Here is a 21,157-nt window from a genome sequence, read left to right on the forward strand (position 1 = left end):
CACTTTTTAATGTGAATATTATATTTTAATAAAAAGTTTCCTAAAAGTAAGAAATCAAGTAGATTTAAAAAGAAAGTCATCTCAGCAGTGCATCTACTTAAAGTGAATGGCTTTGCAGGTAGCTCTCAAGCTCTGCAAGATGAGCCAATGCAGCAAAACCGTTTCACACTAGCTGAATAGCTTACAGGGAACCTCTTTACATTCTCCCCAGCCCATCTCCATGCTTCCCACTATGTTAGCTATGTCAGAATTCTTGGCACCTAATTAAACACTAATGTAGAGAAAACTTTATCATCATGTGTTGGGACTTGGGTGGATAAATTAACCACAATGATGACATTGATGCTTCTTCACTCATAGTATCAAACTAGGATATCTTTATCTTTTAAATCTTGGGCCATCCCTCTCAAAGTAGATCTGCCTATCAGTATATATTTGAAACCTCAGATCAATCAGAAAGTGACTGTATTTTGCCTCCAGATTGTTTTGTAGTTGTAGTTGTTGTTTTTAATCATGGACACCCTGAGAGGCTAAGGTTGGTCTCAGCAGCTACATTCTGTAACCAGAATCTTGGCTTTGTTGATGCTCCTTTCTTTATCCTTCACCTCCTACCACCCACCCACTCCCCCACGTCCACTCTGCCCAACTCCTGCCCTTCCTTTACATTACAGTGAAGTTCTCTTTGACCATGTCTTCCAAGTGCTTATTATGTCAAAACTACAATGAGATATCACCTCTCACCTGTCAGAATGGCTAAAATTAACAACACAGAAACAACAGGTGTTGGCAAGGATGTGGAGAAAGGGGAACCCTCTTACACCATTCGGGGCAATGAAAACTGGTACAGCCACTCTGAAAAACAGTATGGAGGTTCCTCAAAAAGTTAAAAAATAGAACTACTCTATAAAACAGCAATTGCATTACTAGGTATTCACTCAAAGGATACAAAAATACTGATTCAAAGGGAAACAGTCACCCTGGTGTTTATAGCATCATTATCTACAATAATCAAATTATAGAAAGAGCCCAAATGTCCATCAACTTTTAAATGGATAAAGAGGTTGTAAGATCGGCGATGCCTGGGTGGCTCAGCAGTTTAGCTCCTGCCTTCGGCCCAGGGCTTGATCCTGGAGTTCCGGGACCGAGTCCCACATCAGGCTCCCTGCATGGAGCCTGCTTCTCCCTCTGCCTATGTCTCTGCCTCTCTCTCTGTCTCTCATGAATAAATAAATAGAATCTTTAAATAAAAAAAAAAAGTTGTGAGATTTATCTATCCATCTAGATCTAGATCTAGATACAATACAATATTACTCAGCCATCAAAAAGAATGAAATCTTGCCACTTGCAATGATGTAGAAGGATCTAGAGTGAATTTTGTCAAGTAAAATAAGTCAGTCAGGGAAAGACAAATACCATATGATTTCACTGGTGGAATTCAAGAAACAAAATAGATTAACGTAAGGGAAGAAAAACAAGAGAATCATAAGAGACTCTTAACTATAGAGAACAAACTGAGGGTTACTGGAGGGGAGGTAGGTGAGGGGAAGGGTTAAATGGGTGATGAATATTAAGGAGGACATTTGTGATAAGCACTGGGTGTTGTATGTAAGTGATGAATCCCTAAATCTACTCCCGAAACTTGTATTATACTATATGTTAATATGTTAGCTGGAATTTAAATTAAAAACCTGAAACTACAAAAAAAAAAAAAGCAACAACAAATAAAACTTTTTTTGCATCAGAAAAAAAAAATGAGGTCCTTATTTTTTATTAGATTATTCATTCAGGCCAGATGACCTATGGTATAATGATTCATTTGATGTGTTAACCTAATTGGGACACAAGGTACCAAGGTATTTGTGAACCATGAATCATTATTCTGGTGTGTCTGTGAGGCTGTTTTTGGATGAGATTAACTTTTGAGTTGTTAGACTGAGTAAAGCAGATTGCTCTTCCTAATGTGAGTGACCCTCACCAAATGAGTTGATGGCCCAAACAGAAAAGAAAAAAAAAAAAAAGGCTAATCATCCCAAGAACCAAGAATAAAAGAAAGAACTTCTCCTCTGACTGTTGAGCTGGAACATCAGTGTTTTCCTGCTTTCAGACTATACTTGAAACTACAAAAAAAAAAAAAAAAAAAAAAGAAAAGAAACTACAGCTCTTTTGGTGTCTCAAGCCTACCAGCTGTTAGACTAGAATGCACATCATCAGTTCCCCTGGTTCTCAAATTTTTGGACTCAGAGTGGAACTACACCATTAGCTGTCCTGGGCCTCCAGCTTGCAACTGCAAGTCTTAGGGTTGCTCAGCCTCCAAAATCTCATGAACCATAGCATGTGTGTGGGGTGTGTGGAGGTGATGTAGAGGAGCAAGTTTGTAGTAGCTAAAACAAAACAGAACAAAATAAAAATATTCTGTCTGGATAGTATTAATTAATACTGGTTATTTCTTATCTATAATATATTTCTTTCTATTTAAAACACAATCATCAGGGTACCTGAGTGGCTCTGTTCATTAAGCATCTATCTTTGGCTTAGGTTATGATCTCAGGTCCTGGGATCGAGCTCCCCATCAGGCTCCCTGCCCAGCAGGGAGTCTCCTTCTTTCTCTCTCTCTCTCTCTCTCTCTGCATGTTTTCTCTCTCTGTCTCTCTCAAATAAATAAATAAAATCTTTTAAAAAATAAAGCACAATTATCTGAGTTGTTAGACAAAAGGAATAAAACAAGAGTATATTTAGTAGAGGAAAAATCTTCTACACAGGTTGACACTTCTGTCAAATTTATGTCTTTTATTTCAACCAAGCTTAGATACTTAGAATTTTAAGAAAAAAACAAAACAAAACATTTTTTTCTCCAAAGGACATGCTGGAGAGGGAGGAATAACATGGTATTTCTGGTATGCAGCAGATGGGTGTTAGGTCATGCTGGTTGAAGGAAGGTAGAGTGACAGGCAGCAGAGTGACATATTTGAGAAAGTTTCCTTTTTTAGTTAGAACTAAGAGCAGGGTCAAGAAAGGACTCTGCAGGTTATCTAGACCTCACTACCAGAGAGAGTGAGACCTTTTCTTAGTGGGATAGTTAACTATTTCTGATAAAGTCAAGTACTTCCACTTGGGAGTAGACAGTATTTATTCTGTCATTTAGCGTTTTAGAGTGAGTGGCTTCAAAGAGTTCTTATTCAGGAAAAAGAGAAGTCAATTTAAAAATTTAACTTCTACTGGAAAGGCTTCAGCTACTGAACCTAGGAGAACTAAAAAGAAAAAAAAATAGAAGAGATAGGAATTATACCTATTTGAGTCAAGTTATAGAATGGGTGTATACCCTGACTTTTAAATTCAGAGCTTATTTTGTAGAGAGAATGTGTTAGCCAACTGAAATGGATGTATATACATATTAATATTAAGTGGCACACTATTTTGTTGTATTGTAAAAGTTTTGAACTATGTATTGATTAATTAGCTGAGATCAGTGCTTTATCCTAATTGTTTTGCTCTAGTACTTATCTCAGGTATAAAAGGCAGAGAAGATCCACAAGCAGAACCTAAGCTGTCTCTAAGTGCACCTAACCAAGTCTACTTAATTTTAATGATATCAAATGTCATATCAGTTTAATAGAATTTATTCCTTTTTAAATGACTAGTAATCGTACATTTTGACAGAAATTTCCCCATTGTCGCAGAATATTTTGGATGGTATGATTCAAATTAACAAAATAGCTCCTTGGGTGCATAACTAATAAAACATATCCCCAGCAAAATATAGTGTTACAATACTTCTTGTTCATTCAGAAGCTTTCTACCCAGAAATGGTAGGAAAACAGATTCTCTTTAAAATATCCAAATGTTCTAGGGAGCCTGGTTGGCTTAGCTGGCTGAGCTTCTGACTCTTGATTTTGGCTCAGGTCATTGTCTCAGGATTGTGGAATAGAGCACCTTGTAGGGTTTCACACTCAGCAGGGAGTTTGTTTCTCTCTCTCTCTCTTTCTCTCTCCCTCTCTCACTCCTCTCCCCCTCTCTAAAATAAATAAACAAAATATTTTGAAAAATAAAATATTTGAATGTTCTTAAAGCTTGGGATAGAGTTTAAAAATATTAAAGAGAATAACTAGGGGCAGCCCAGGTGGCTCAGGGGTTTAGCACTGCCTTCAGCCCAGGTGTGATCCTGGAGACCTGGGATCGAGTCCCACATTGGGCTCCCTGCTTGGAGCCTGCTTGTGTCTCTGCCTCTCTCTCTCTCTCTCTCTCTCTTTCTGTGTGTGTGTGTGTGTGTGTGTGTCTCATGAATAAATAAATAAAATTTTTAAAAAATTAAATTTAAAATAAAAAAATAAAAAATAAAGAGAATAACTATTACTTGGATATTATTTGCAAACATCCCAGTGAAATAGTGGAATATATTAACACTAGCAAATTCGAAATGTTTCTGCATCATACTCATGATTAAAATCTTAAAGCAAAATTTTGATCAATGCCTAGGAAAATAATTTTCATTGAATTTTAAACGTATACAATTACAAAAAGGTGTTTTTGTTTTAAAAATGTGTATAATTATAAAAGGTATAAAACTGAAAACAACAAATATGTTTTGAGTATTATCTATGTGAGAATGACATCTAAGCTTCATCTGTATGGCCAACTTCAGCAACATGGGGAAGTCAAGACAACTTTTATTAAAAGTGTTGAAGGCTCTTCTGGGTTCAGCAAGAGACCAACTGCCTTGGAAAAGTCTAGTTAGAGAAAATATGGCAGTACCTTTTCAAATTGTAGATGAAGATACTGAATGTCAGAAGTATGACATTAAGTTCTTCAAATTTTAGAGGACTTCATCAAAGAAGATGGAAGAGTTTCCTCAGGGTTTCTACAGAAAAGAAACCTAACATCCTGATGGGTAACATGGTAACAAAATAAATGAGCAATTCGCCTTTCACGGTATGACTAGTTCAGATTTAAAAGAAAAAAGCAGGTAAAGTTTAGAAATGTTGTTAAAACAAAGCCACAGAAAAGATGTGGGGAAATAGGCATTTAGCTGTTCTATTTGTGAGAATATAAAACGGTACATCTTTTAGAATGGATAATGAGGAAATGTCGGTCAAAATTTATCATGTGCTGACTCCACTATTCTACTTCTAAGATTTTATTCTAAAGAAATAATAAACAAGTTGGTGTATTATTAATTAAAATAGCAAATTTATAGAATATGTATATTTCCTGTAGTAGGAACTAGGAAATAAATAATACAGTAATATCCTGTTATAAAACTGTTATGCTGATAAAGATGTTAAAACTATGTAAAAATAAGATAAGGCTACACTGGTATGAAAGCTTATACAATAAAGCAGTGTAAGAATAATCTGGATTATTCTATAAGTATATTGGATTCCCCTTCCCCACCATCCTTGGACACTGTCGAACTGATTCTCCAATTGCCTGAGGCCTTTCTCGGGCGGCAGGAATATGCAGGGCAAGTCTGGAGTGCAGAGAGTTCAGACCATTGAGGATAGCCCACAGCTAACATTCGATGAGTTTGTGAATAAATACTCCTGGCTCCTCATTCATTGGGTGGGACAATTCTAAGCTATGCTCACCACTGTTTCCAGGAGGTTCCCAGCAGAACTGACCCTTGGTCTCCCACAGTGATCCTTTATCTATTAATTCCCCCACAGCGGGCTTTTTCCTACCTGCATGTCTCTTCTTCTCTATGGGTGCTCTTGGGTTTACTGTAAAAAAAAAAAAAAAAAAAAAAAGGTTTTTTTCTCCAAATCAGTCAGGGTCTGTTTATAAGAGAATCCAACCTAAAGCAATGTTTTGGGATATACTGTATGGCTTGTGTGTGTGGGTTTGTTGTGTATATAGCATAAAGCAAGAGGAATATACAGCAAAAAAAGTAACAGTGCTTCTCTGTGCACTAGGATTAGAAGTGATATTTATTCTCCTTTGTGTTATATGATTTATTTTTTAGGACAATGTGTTATTTATGGGAGGAAGATGTGTGGCCTGGAAAGGCGGTACACTGGACTGGGCCTCCTGGATACACTGAGTCCTCAACTGAGGAAAGATATACTTTAGATGGAGAGGATGTTTGCTGTTCATATACAGTCTTCCTCCAGTAAGATTCCCCCTTCTGTTCTGGGACTTGGTAGGATACAGGCTGAGCATGAGCCCATCAATGGGCCTGCAGTGAGGAACTAAAGCAGGCAAAGGTAAAGGAAATAAGTTGGATCTGTCATAAAAAGAGAAACCCACGCCTCTTGACTTTCCTATAACTTAAGAATTTAGCCCACAATAAGAATGATTTACTCATTTTGGTTTTGGTTAGAGGAACTTTGCTGTCACCTTGACTGCTGTTTTTCATAATTGCTTCTAAAAAGGCCTAACCCATCTAAAATAACTGACACACATGAGGTGTCTGGGTGGCCCAAATGCTCAATTCTTGACTTCTATTCAGGTCATGATCTCAGGGTCCTGTGATTGAGCCGGAATGGGGCTCTGTGCTCAGCAAGGAGTCTGCTTAAGATTGTCTCTCCCTCTAGTCCTGTCTCCCGCCCTCAACCCCTGCTCACTCTCTCTCTAAAATAAATTTAAATAAATCTTTAAAAAAATAATGTAATAGAATATGCATATCAATGTCTTTATTCCATGATTAGGGCAGCAGAAGTTCTCATGAAGGAATGTCAGCATTAAATATATACTATGAAGAAAACACAAATGTTAAGGAATATAATTACAAATTATTTAGACAACCTTTTTTACTTTGAAAGAGTCATTTCTTACATCTTTATACATATTATTTGTATAATTTTCTACTTACTCTTCAGAAATTAAGGGCAGTTGTTATAAAAATTAGACATCTTGTTCAAAATTTGATTTTCAATCATTAAATTTAAGAACCACATGATAAATAAAAGTCATACATTTCAATTGTGACCTTCATTAATGTTATGGATAGGTGATTTTACCTTATTAAGCATTAATGTGCTGTTATTCCATTTAAGTCAAAATTGAGTAAAAGTTTGGTAGGATTTTTTTGTTAACTAAAATTATACATAATCCTGTAAACCTTTTTCTACTCTAAAAGTAGGAAATAGCAGGAAAGCACAAGTTAATAATGAGCCTCACTTCCTAATGCATTTTCTGTCCATCATGTACACATTAGGTTGACTAGACAGTGTTTGAATACTGTTGTAGAAAAAAATAACAATATATATTTTGGCATTTGGATTAGAAATAGAAAAAAAGGATTAACTATAGGATCAAATTTTATCGCCTTTGTCATTGTGCTACTTGCACTATTTTATTTGGTCAAGGGAAGTTTAAAATTTCATCTATCTGACTACTGAATAATTCTGTGGGGCAAAATTATGTTTTAGAAACATGAGTCATATAAAGCTCTTTGGAATTCTCTGTAAGATTCGCATTATTTGCTAAAACTGAATCATATTCACATTTTTAGTCTAAACTTTAGTACCAAACATAAACTGATATTAGGCATAAACTACTTTGAAGCATTTCATGTTTTAAGAAAGCATAAATATAGAATATAGTTTATGGATAGCTGTGGGTACAATAGAGATTAAGCAGGGTTTATGATTAAGAATAAATTATTACAGTGTGAACATGGGGTTTTGTTTACTGGTATTTTTGCAAAATCTGATCTGATGTTCCACTAATAGAGCTAAAAGGCAAAAAGCCTGAAGCAAATATATTAAAATATAGGCTAGAGAACATATCCTGTATAGGGTATTTTTACAGAAAGTTCTTTCAAGCTAATATTAGATAAAATTTTAAATATTTCATTTTATTAGAACTCAAAGACTGAAATATTTAGAAGGAAAAAAATGGTATTGAATTGATATACTCCATGTCAGTTTTTGTCAATATGTACAGATTGAACTATTCTTAAAATATGCCTATAATGCATAAAGATAAAGCTTAGTTTGGGGAAGTATTAACTGCCAATCAAATCTGTTTACCTAAGTATTTATTATAGAACCATTTATGGAATAATTTGACAAGGACTACTTACCTATGTTGTAAACTAAGATATGCATTTCATTAAAAGTCAAATATCAAATTGATTTTTTTTGTGTGTGTGTGTGAAAGAGTCATCATTTTCCTTGGTTTATTTCAACAGAACAAAGAATCAACCATCAATTCTGTACAAAAACTTGGCTGTTGAGCCAAATGGTGACCCTCAGGCCAACCCCCTTGCCATGCCCGGCCCCTCGTCCCCCCTAAATTGTCAAAAAATGAGGATAAGCCCAAAAAACCCAAACTCTGGAAAAAAATTATATTGAAAAATCAGGGAGACTGTTCCTCCCCTCCTCCCTCTTCCCAATCCTGAACTTTGAGGGGGGTTTTGTGGGGAAGGCTGTGTTCATGGCCATGGTGGGAGGTCAGACAGGTGAGTGTCTGCAGATTTAGTGTTTGGCAACTGGCGAGGCTGGAGGGTAGGATCTGGGAGGGAGCCGAGCGGTTTGGAGGAGGGAAAAGATATGCGACCCTGCCCCACGGGACATTCAAAAACAGTCTATAAAAATTGGGGGCCAGAGAGTAGAAGAGAAAGGAGTCATCAGAATCAAAAACTAAATAGTGGAAAGATTCTTTTTTTTTCTTTTCTAAAAGGCAAAAAACTACAAACACCCCAGGTCCTGAGCTCCCCAAGACTTGGGTCCTCCACCACCCCCCCTCGAAACCTGGCGTGGGGGGGGGGGGCTGGGGAGTGCGGAGAGGTTGGTTCTTTAAAAAGTCACCCCTGGACGGGAAGGGAAGGCTCTTGTGGGTCTTTCGCTGCCTTCCTCTGGTCTCTCAGGCTGCCGGGGTGCCGAGGAGAGGGATGGCCGAGCAAACTCCGCTCCTTCCCCTTCAGGACTTTGGTGATGTAGAGGTGGAAGGAATCGCAGTAGAGGACAGTCTGGACTAGGCCTGCTACGATGGCAATGAGGTCGAAGAAGCCCTCGGAGAGGTAGCGCCAGAGCCAGTGGAAGCGAGAAAGCAGCGGTGGACGCCCAGAGCAAACGGGCAGTGGCTGGGGATGGTCTCGGCCTCCGCCCTCTTGCTCACCGTGAACGGCTGCGGCAGGATGGCTACCGACCCCAGGTAGATGGAGAAGGTCCAGAGGACCTCTAGAGGGTGAAGTCATGGTTGACCAGGAATGCCAGGATGGCCGTGGGAACAACGGGGAACTCCACTCGGAATGTGTCGTGGTTCCCATCCTAAGTGGCTTTGAACTTGCTGTAAATCAGCCAGACTGTGGTGAAGGATCAGGCAGTGCAGACCACCTTCATGCACCTGTTGTACAGTGAGATGCAGTTGGTGAAGAGGTCCAGGTACCGGCCAGTGAACACAGCAAACAGGACCTGGCTCTTCCCTGAAATCCCCGCACAAGAGCCGGACTTCCAGGTTGTGAGCAGTGGCAAGATGATGGCTAGGAGGTGGGAGTACCAGGATGATGGCAAGATGATGGCTCTCCCAGGAATCGGAAGAGATTCATGCTTTGGGGGGGGGGGGGGGGGTCTGGCAGGGCAGGGCTGGTGGGAGGCAGGCTGGGCTGGTTTGCCCCCCGGGGCTGATGTTCTGGCCCGGTGGCTGGGCTGGGGGGCGGGAGAGGGGCCCTCGGGTGGGCTCCGCTCCCGGGAGGGGGCTCTGGGACGAGGAGCTGAGGCCGGAGCTGGTGGCCGAGCAGGAGCTGGGAAGAGGGAGGAGGGCTCAAATTGAGTTTTCTTAATTGGTACAAATTTTTTTCTTTTTTGATACCAAAAATTCTCAAGTCTATGAGAATAATTTTTTGTTTGTGTTTTATGCATATTAACAATATTTTAACAGTCAAGCACTCTTTTCCTTTGCCATTTCATTATATCTACACTATTCTTAATTTTAATGTTAAAAGAAATAAAAATTCGATGAATGTAATATATTATTTTAAAATACATCCTTGGCTCATGAATGAACTTATAATTATTTGCATACCGATGTTTAACTACAACGGAAAACTAAAATAACCCTTATTTCATAGTTTTTAATTATGGTGGTTGGTTTAATTGCTTACTATTTGTAAGATATTTTGCTAAACATTCAATATAGGTTAACTCATGGAATTGTCAATATAACCCTGTTAAATAAATTAATTTACTGTTCTCATTTAACACGAGCTCATTGAGGCTAAGTGATTCATTTAAGTTTACACAACTTTAAGTGGCAAAGTTGGAATTTGAGTAGGTTTAAATCAGGACCTGGGTTCATTTTATTTAGTATAACTAGGAAATTATTCTATTGCTTCTTTATAAATATCACACAGTTTGCCTTATTCTTATATGCATAATTCTTTATAAAAATTTGGCATTTTATAATGAATTTGTTATTTCTAATATACTATACAGTGTTTTTTTTTCTATATTCTTGGAAAGATGTCATACAAGAACACCACTTAAAAACACCAAATTGTACAAGTTATGATCATGCTTCTTCCAAATTTCTTAGATTTGGAGACAGTATATATTTTTAAAATCAGGTTATATTATGGACAGGCAGGGATCTGGCCTATCATGGTAGAGTGGTAAAAAACATCTGTCCTGGAATTAGTTTGGCATCACATCCTTGTTCTGCCATTTACTGACCATATGCCACTGGGAAAGTTAATTATCTGCTCTTTGCCTCTGATTCCTTATTTGTAGACTGAGCCAACCATTAACACTTTGTAGAATTGTGATGATTAACATATAAACAATATTGTGAATGGTGACAAGTAGAAAGTGTTCAATTAATTTTAAGAATTATAATCAAAGTAGTGATGGATAATAAAATATATAAGGTGCTTACATCCTTCCCTCATCACTGGTCCCTACTCCTGTTTATGTCTTACTTTAATTTATTTCCTCTTCCCTAAAAATCTTGGTGACATTTTTTGAAATATTTCACTTTTTCATTGCATTAAATATACAAGCTTCCTTGATATATATTATATAAAAAGAACCTGTTACTTTGTAGCAAGTTTATATTATTTCTGTTCTTTTGGCCCAGTGCACAAAGTATAAATTCAGTTACTTTCTAATCAATCACTACAAGTATGTGGGTTTGGCATTGCATACTGGTTGGTTAATAGCTCTAATGATGTTCTCAGCGGTAGCATGGCTTTTTTAGCAGGAGTTTCAATCTTCACTAATATTCCTGTACAACATTCTCTTTTATCATTTTGTCATTTTCCTGATGGATTTCCATACACTGAGGTATTTGTAAAATCAATCAACTGTCAATTTTAGGATTACATTTTTGTTACAAAAGGTAAGCTTTCTAAATGTTTCATTTCAAGCTTACAAATGATCACTTCTTTTCCTTTTATGAGAATCATTTTCTTCCCATTATAAAGCAGCTTATAAAATCCAAATTCATCCTAAATTTCTTCTTCCACAAAAGTAGACAATAAGAAATGTCTTAGGTATTTTCAAATAACTCTATGCTCCTCTAGGTTTCATATTCATCTTTTAATGAATAACTAAAATAAAACCAAGTTTTAAAACCTAAAGGAAAACCTTTAAAAGTTCTCAGAATCAGATTAAGAGGATATATCTCTAGGAAGTTTCTAATTAATATATTTCTTCCTATATCATCTTATTATAAAATCTAACTTATTTCAGAATTAACTTCTTAAGCAATTAATTGAAGTAAAGGAGAATATAGGAAATTCTTTGATTCAAATACATTTTAATAAGATACTTTCTGATCAAATATAGTCACATAAAACTTATTGCATGTCTCATTAAAATTTGATGTTTCAAAAAATATGACTTTTTTCTCTAACAAGTCTAATACCATGTTTCTAGAAAAATAAAATTAACTGTTGAAGAAAAAAGAACAAAGCAAATATATCCTGGACCCTGCTCAAAATTCCTTCTGAAACCTGTAGAGAGTAACTAATAAGGCTAGAGCAGGTAAAAAGTCACCTGCTTGAAATAAGATCCTTACAGCCCATAGCAGAAAAACCATAAATATATTGGAAAAACTTTTTCATTAAATGTAGCCTCATCTAAAAATCTAATTCAGTCTTAACATATTGGTGCTTATTAAAGCCCCTGAAAATCTGATGGTAGCCATGGACTTTCCCCAGAAAGTACACATCTCAAAGTCTATCCAAGGCAGAACCCAAGATTAAGAATAGTCTTAGTTTTGTTAACATATCAAATAGCAGTAAAATTTACTCCTTAACTTCAGCAGTACAAGCCCACACCATTCTTGAGACAATCTGAGATTTTCTTAGAACTATTGCTATTCTAAGCTTTTTTCATGCCCAAATTCCAAAAACCAATAACAGTGTTCTCTAAGTCCAATTTTCTATCCCTATGACCTTGTTCTACAGGATCTAAAGTCCTTGGGTTCTACACATTTTCATGTTTAGCCACCTTTGTGCAAACCTCCTTCTCTAGAGTCCAGTACTATTGTAAATCTCTTAAATTAGCTCTCTCGAAGTCCTTTCTTCCTGATTTCATCACTTCTACTTTGAAAACAACTCACTCTAAATCTATCTTGAGATCTATCTGGATCAATTGTATTCTAGGTTGGGTAGTGTTGCTAGGGGAAAAAATACATATATACATATTGATATAGATATCCCCAAATAAGTCATCCATTGTCACCACAAATTTATGATTTTACCAGTTATCCTCTGAAATTTTTTTCTTTATTCTTGGTTAATTCCCTTTCCCACTCATCAGTAGTTTTTCTAAATACATGTTTTCTTTATGCCTTCTAACCAACTCTTAACCTTATTCAGCCATTGACAGACAACTCTTCTTCAGGGAAGACAAGTCCTATCAGATTGGAAATACCTAGTGGTCCAAATTCCAAATTTGCCACTAGAATAATCTATCATCTATCTACCTATCTTTCTTCTTTCTTTCTTTCTTTCTTTCTTTCTTTCTTTCTTTCTTTCTTTCTTTTTCTTTCTTTCTTTTTTTCTCCTTCCTTCCTTCCTTCCTTCCTTCCTTCCTTCCTTCCTTCCTTCCTTCCTTCCTTCCTTCTTTCTCTCTCTCTCTTTCTTTCTTTCTTTCTTTCTTTCCTTCTTTCTTTCTTTCTTTTTCTTTTTCTTCTTTCTTTTTTTCTTTCTTTCTTTTTCTCTTTTTAAAATATTTTATTTATTTATTCATGAGACACACACACAGAGAGAGAGAGAGAGAGAGAGAGAGAGAGGCAGACACACAGGCAGAGGTAGAAGCAGGCTCTATGCAGGGAGCCCGACATGGGACTTGATCCCGGGTCTCCAGGATCACACACCCTGGGCTGAAGGCAGCACTAAACCACTGAGCTGCCCAGGCTGCCCTAGAATAATCTTTCTAAAGAAGGAGAAAAATACAACCACTTCCATATTCTGGAAGGTGGTGGCAAGAAGAAAACTGGGAGCCACTTATATAATTGAAAGGAATTGAATTTCCTGACAACTAAATGAGTAATTTAATAAACGATATTCAGGTTGAGATATCCAATAGTAAGTTGGATATTTAGATTTCATAGCCTTTGTTTTCTAGGTTAAAGCTCAACAGAGAAATTTTTTAATACATAAATCAGATTACTATAGATCAGAAGCTTGATGAGCATGTCATTGAGACTGGAATATGATTTCTGAGGACATTCCACTTCTCAGAGACAAAAGAAAGGATGTTGTTGAGAGAGGCACTGCTGGTCAGTATACTAATCTAATGCATTAGGAAGTGACAGCCATCATAGAAAAAAGAGATGGCTTACACTGAACTTGCTTCTTGCCCAGTGGGGCAGACTGCATGATGCTATTGACTGTTGTTTAATCCCTTGTTAGAGTACGAAACTTATTTTGACTTATGGTAACATTTTGACTGATAACATAGTAGGTATTTGTTATGTTTTTAGTTACCAGGTATCTGAATATCTTCCTTGTTCTGATAAGCTAAGCATAGGATTTATTATCCAATCAGGACAATTTTAAGAGAAAATAATATGAGTTATTGAGACACCTGGGTAGCTCAGTGGTTGTCTTCCTTTCACTCAGTTATGATCCTGGAGTCCTGGGATCAAGTCCCGCATCAGGCTCCCAGCGGGGAGCCTACCTCTCCCTCTGCCTGTGTCTCTGCCTCTCTCTGTGTGTCTCTCATAAGTAAATAAAATCTTTTTTTAATCTTTTTTTTTAAAGATCTTATTTATTTATTCATGAGAGACACACACAGAGAGAGGCAGAGATACAAGCAGAGGGAGAAGCAGGCTCCATGCACGGAGCCCGACGTGGGACTCGATCCTGGGTCTCCAGGATCAGGCCCTGGGCTGAAGGCAGGCGCTAAACCACTGAGCCACCCGGGCTGCCCTAAATAAAATATTTTAAAAATATGTGAGTTATTAATAATTATACTGGCCCAGGCTGCTTGGGTGGCTCAGTTGGCTCAGGTCATGACACCCAATGGTCCTGGGATCAAGCCTCATATTGAGCTCCCTGCTCAGTGAGATCTGCTTCTCCCTCTCCTTGCTCCTGCTGTGTCTCAAGCTGTCTCTCAAATAAATAGATAAAATCTTAAAAAAAAAATATACTGGCTTAGCCCACATAAGCCAGGACATATCTGGAGAAACTGTGTCATGCAATAACTCTAATTTTGAGTGAATTTTAATGAAAATAAATAATTTAATATAAAACAGGTTAGACTAGGATCATTTCTCTTTAAGGTTTTTACATTCTGAAGAAGATTAACTTGAAAGGCTCAGTAATCAACTTTTAATGAAATCACTATTCTTGTCCCTTTTCCTAATCTTCCAGGATTCATATGAGGGTCTTGGCAACTTTCTAACAACTCCTAGAAACACAAAGAATGCATCCTGCCTCTTTGTGGTAGAGTTTGACCTCCCATCAGCAAGAGCCTTTCTCCTTACAGCAAAACAACAGTAACACAATAGCAATCACCAAAGAGCTTGTTTAGTTTTTTCCCAAAGGTCTGGCTACTCTTTTAGAATAATAGTTAATCCATTTATTCTCCTTTCGATTCATTCTCTTCCTCTATCTCCTCAAGCCAGCAAGCATGGATAAATGTTTTTCTCTGCAACAGAAACAAAATAAAATAAAACATTTATGATATTTTTGATTTGTCATTTTATCTCACTTCTTACAATGAATGCCCTCACCCACTGTGGCAGCCACTCTGGTTGCCAACCCATTGGGCATACCCTCTACTATTATTCTTCCTCACTGAAAACACATTAATTTTGTGTGGGTAGTCTTCTGATATGTAATTAGTGTTTCAGAAGACATACATAGCCCACCCCTACCCTCGAGGCCCTGGAGTGAATAATGAATGATCTAAATCAATCATAAAGGTCTGATTAGTCTAGCCATTGATTGGCTTATGCATGAATATATGTGCAATCCTTACCAGTGTGGTGAGATTGAAATCTTGCTTCTTGGAAAGATTTTTCTTGCTAGATAAAAGAGAGATGAGCAAAAAAAAATTCCCACTACTCCCCTGGATGATGTTATACCTGCATGTGCTGCCTAGAGTTGCCCGGGAATTTATCATACATTAACAGAGCAAGACATCATTGACATGCTGAGTACTGCAGAGAAGAAAGGTGGAAAACACTGGGACTCCATTGAGCTCTGAATTAACTCATCCTGCAATGACCTTTCTTCTGGACTTCATTGTATAAGAAAACAAAGACCTATTATTTAACCTACTTTTATTTGAGTCTTTGGTTATAACTGAAAGAAACCCCATCCATTGTATCCAACTGTCTTATATAGGTAGTTTTGAAAATATATTTGTCTAATTCTTTTTTTTATCTATCTACTTCTAAATAGCATTACATTTATAATATAAATATTATATATTTATAATATACATTAAAAATAAAACAAACTAAATCCATTAAAGCACTGGGGATGTTACTGTATGAAACCGAATCATCTGGTATATAAAACAGTTCCTCATTTTCCTTACCCATGTAAGGAAAGGAAAAATTCTTCATTTGCCCTTCAAATTCTTCCAGCTAGACTAAAAATTTATGTAAAATATGAACAGGAGGGGAAAAAAATCAAAGTTTTTTTACATGCCCATAGAGGTCCAATATTGAAATTGGTATCTAAAGAAATAACTAAGGCAGGTAGCTTTTATAATTTTCAGACAAAGAGACAATACATCTGTAAGGAATTAGCAGGACAAAGAAAACTTAACTTTGGGAGCTTTTATTAGTAAGGAATTTTAAACAGAATTTAACAGAATGCTAAACCAACTGAGCCACCCAGGTGCCCCGGGCTACAGTTTTGTACCATTCACAGAACATCAGGGCCTCCATTTTCTGTTTTCCAGCTGGGGTAATAAATTAATAAAAAGTACCAAGGATTGTTTATAGAGCCTTCTTGGCATTCTGTCTTACCTCTGGTTGATAAGGATGTCTTTTTACCTCCTGGTACAGGGAAACTCCTTTCTACACAGGAGACTTACTTTCAGGGGGACAGAGGAGGGTCTGAGTGCTTTTCTTGCACAGGCTGTCTCTTAAGTAACTTTCATTTAAAACAACCAATATTTCAAAGTGGCACATTTTGGGGTAGATTGCCCTTGTCCTCTATACCAGAAAACCAGATTATTTTATTCTTTGGAAATTCTTACATATCCAGTTAAACATTCAAACTACCAAAAATATTGGTCCCATTTATCTAAGAATTTACATTTTCAAGGAAGTTGTGGCCATATTGTCAGCTACCTTCCCTGCTAATTATTTTATATAAACATTACCTTCTTCTTTCTTTCTTTCTTTCTTTCTTTCTTTCTTTCTTTCTTTCTTTCTTTCTTTCTTTCTTTCTTTCTTCTTCTTCTTCTTCTTCTTCTTTCTTTCTTTCTTTCTTTCTTTCTTTCTTCTTTCTTTCTCTTTCTTTCTTTCTTTCTTTCTTTCTTTCTTTCTTTCTTTCTTTCATCTCTTCCCTAGACAAAGATGTTATCTTAGAAATCTTCTAAGCAATGGTATGGTGTTCTTCTACCTAGATACTGTTCTTGTTATACATCCCAATGCATGTTCTTATTAAATGTCTCAACTTTCATAAGCAAATGCTGAGCATTACATCCAGCTCAGCTGTCTGGTGAGTAACTTAATAACACGGGAGAGTTAGACTCTATTTTCTTGTCAGAGCTATCACCTCCAACTCTGCTGCAACTTAATACTTCATTCAGAGAGTAAATGCTAATGCAGGATTGCCAAAACATTGCGAAAATTTCATACTTTAAGACAGTTTAAAATTTTTATCCTTGAATTGAACTGAGCATAAGCTTCTCACTAATGTAGTTATTGCTAAGGTTTTGGCTAGGATGTTACTTGCTGAATTATAAAATGTTCTTTTTATAGAGAACCATTGGGAAACTGTCATTTGGATCTCAATGTCAGGAATTCTTATGCTTCTCTTAAACAAATGATTCACTTTTAACCTACAAATCCTATAAGAAATTAATGTTGTTCCTTCTTTGTGTAGTTTTCTAGAAACCTCAGAGGTAATAATATGGCCCACATTTAGAAAGAGTCATGGACCATGCAATTTGTGTGCAATCTCACCTTTTGTTTCCTATTTTTGTTGTTTTGCTTTTCTTGTTTTTACCATTTTTTTTTGCTGAAATTTCATCCTAATTTACTGTATCTAACATCCCCCAACTCACTGTCACTCAATCTGTCATCAAATTGTGAAGATTTTTGCATTTAAATCTCTCTTAAACTGTTTAATTTCCAATAAAATCATCTTAAGACAGTTTCCTAGCATCTCTCTTTTAAAACTGAGTTATTCACATTCCCTCTGGGTCCCCTAATCCATTATGCTCACTGCAGGCAAATAATCTTTTCAAAATGAAATTTTAATTGTGTGCTTCTATACTCTGATTCTGCCAAAACAAAACAAAGCACACACACAAAAAATCTTCAAACTCTTCTAATTACCTTAGAAGATATAAAACTACCAAATCCTTGAGGATTATAAGGCCAAATGGAAACACTTTCCATTCTTATTCATTACTAGCTAAGAAACTTCCATCCTCTTAGAAGACAAGAGGATGGTTTCTACTCTTCTTTATTCTCCTTTCCTTGCTCCTTACCAAGGATGACTTATTTATCTGGTTGAGAAGACTGGAATAGAAAGCTGGTTCAAGCTGTGTTCTCCAATTGGTTATTTCACAATGAAGTTAATATTATATATCCCTTTCATACTTGTGTGTATGCTTCTCGATTGTTATAGCATTTTTGTATGAAGGAGTATAGTGAGCAAATCAGCAAGTAACCCAAAAGATATGTTTGGTGCTAGCCACTTTAGAATTATCCCATAAAATGGTATACATTTCTTTCTAATATGCCTACAGTGCCTACAGGGTTCTTTAGTTCTTCAAATGTATCTTGTTTCTCTCTTGCAATCCCTTTCTCAACTACCCACTCATCTTCTGCAGAACAGAGCCTGGGACATACTATATCACTGACTGGGGTCCTTTCTCTCCTCATTAAATCTTACTCTTTAATTTTAGTATTTCTTCCTCAGTAAAGCCAATATTCCACAAGTTTGGTCAGATTCCTTTCTTATATATTCTCACACTCAAGAACACTTTCCTTAAGAACCATTATGTCAGTGTGCTATTAGACATTAATTAGAAGGTTAACTAATGTCTGTCCCCTTTAGTCAGTAATTTTCATAAGGGATGCTGCCTGTATTTGATCACTAAATTAGCATCAATGACTGACAAAGTACCTGGGACAAGATAGGCTCCAAGTAAATATTTGTTGTGTGAATAAATCAATGTTGAATTATTTTGTCTGAAGTATTTTCATATGCTAAGTGGATGTCTGAGATCCACCTTCAGTGCATTTTGGAATAAGACAAAGCAGAAGAAACAATGAGAGACAGTGAAAGGGACAGAGAATGAACAAAAAAATGAAAGATAAAAAGGAGGGAAGGAAGAAAGGAATGGAGAGAGGAAGGGCCAGAGGGAAGGAGGAAAGAAAGCAGGGAAATACTACAAGAAAAGGGAATTTCCAAGTTGATAATGTGTTGTGGCTCATTATTACTTCAAAATAATAATAAAGGGATCCCTGGGTGGCGCAGCGGTTTAGCGCCTGCCTTTGGCCCAGGGCGCGATCCTGGAGACCCTGGATCGAATCCCACGTCGGGCTCCAGGTGCATGGAGCTTGCTTCTCCCTCTGCCTATGTCTCTGCCTCTCTCTCTCTCTCTGTGTGACTATCATAAATAAATAAAAAAAAAAAAACAAAAAAAAAACCAAAATAATAATAAAAAAAAGTTACCTGTGTTGTGTTTTTATCCTTTGAATGCTTTTTTACACATTTGCTTTTATCATCTCCATGCAGCTAGGAGTTCTAGAGTTAACACATAGGCTTGACATTTCTAAAGCATCAGATTTGCCCCTGAAAGTGCTTTCTAAGAATTTTCAAGGTATAGGTATAGTGGTTTTGAGTACAGCTGGTTCCCTAAGACTCAGTATGCCATTTCATACATTGAAGAAAAGGACAGCTGTCATGGCTGCTATAACTTCGTGTATTCTTACTGGATGTGGATGTAATATATCAAATCAGAAAATGCAGAGTTAAATACATGTGGAAGTTTTATTGCACACATTTGATATAAAACATGATTCACATAAAATACAGTGCATGGATGACAAAAAATAACACCCATGCTCTTTGATTATTTGGTATATTTGCATGTATTGTTTTGTCTGCCTTGACAGCTGTTCCTCTTTTTCTCAAGCTAAAACATATTTTGTCATTGTGATACAGAGAGAGTAAAATGGAGTAGGCATTGCTTAAGAGGGTTATTTAAAATAGAGCCGGGAGGACATTGAACAAGTGGGGCTTACGCGTGATTTCTATTTCAAATTTGCAGAATTTTTGCTGAACTTAGCTAAAAGTTAAGGCATCTGCTGTATATTAAAATTAACACAAATGACTTTCTACCTAACACTAACCCTAGCAGCTAATCATATATAGATTAGTATAGCTGTAGCTATACCAGTATCATATTTCCCTCAAAACAATTTAAGTAAATTATCTTTCCTCTTTAAAAATTCTGACCTTCTTTGTCTCACCAGAGAACACTTTCAAATTCAGACATTTCTGTGTGTCCTAGATTGCACTCCCTAACACCCCAAATAAAGGCACACTTTTTATTTTGCAACTTGTGTTTTGTCTTTCATTGGGTGACATTTGTGACCAAAATGAAGGAAGATTGAGTCTCATCTTGCTACTAGAGTCTGATAATGAAGACAACTGTAGTTTGCACATAGTTCTACAGAAAAAAAATCATTTTATTCTAAATGGGGTTTTGTATATTTTTATGAGTGTGACTCCTACTTTGGTTTTTAAAACGTTAGTGATCATTTTATTTTCATGTATAAACTCTTCAGTGTCTTCTCATTATATAATGGAACTGGGATTCCCTCCCTGGGGCAGCAAAGAAACATCTGTATTATGTTGTCTTTTCCTACTTCTTCTGCCTCAACTGGAATCACATACTATATTCAGTATGGCTTTTGTTCTGTTCCTCAAACTATCTGCCTCAGTTCTGCCTCAGAATCTTGCTCCTTCCTTGGGTGGGTTCTCCTCTCTGAAAAGTTCTTTCACCGGCTCCTTTCTCTCTTCATCTTATAGTCACACTTAGCCTCCAGGAAGCAGTCTACCTTGACTAGTCTGTGCTCCTAGGTCCCCAATAACACAGACACCTGTACAGTTCTTTCACAAGACTTAAAACAATCTGAAATTGCCTTGCTTAGAGATTTTTGTTTGTTGATTTTTCATCTTACTCAAGTAGAATAAGATCTCCTTAAGGTCAAACTTTGCTTGCCTTGTTCACCACTGTAACTCCATGTAGTGATTAACAATATGCCCACACACTTTTGAGACTGCTTCAAAAAGTAGAGCTTCATTCCTTTACTTTTGTGTTTGGGCCTGGACTAAATAACTCGATTCTAACAATTTTTTTTTAAAGATTTTATTTATTTACTCATGACACAGAGAGAGAGGAGGCAGAGGGAGAAGCAGGCTCCACGCAGGGAGCCTGATATGGGACTCGATCCCGGGTCTCCAGGATCACCCCCCAGGCTGAAGGTGGCCCTAAACCACTGGGCCATTGGGGCTGCCCTAAACTGCTGGGCCACCGGGGCTGCCCTCTAACAATTTTTCTTA

General features: G+C 36.8%; 1 pseudogene; it reads right to left on the minus strand.

The window, feature by feature from the left end:
- Window positions 1–8,743: 8,743 nt before the first annotated feature.
- LOC140640611 (ER lumen protein-retaining receptor 1 pseudogene) lies at window positions 8,744–9,487 on the minus strand (annotated as a pseudogene).
- Window positions 9,488–21,157: the final 11,670 nt, after the last annotated feature.

This window comes from Canis lupus, chromosome 9, assembly GCF_048164855.1.
Source record: "Canis lupus baileyi chromosome 9, mCanLup2.hap1, whole genome shotgun sequence".
NCBI classification, from domain to species: Eukaryota; Metazoa; Chordata; class Mammalia; order Carnivora; family Canidae; genus Canis; species Canis lupus.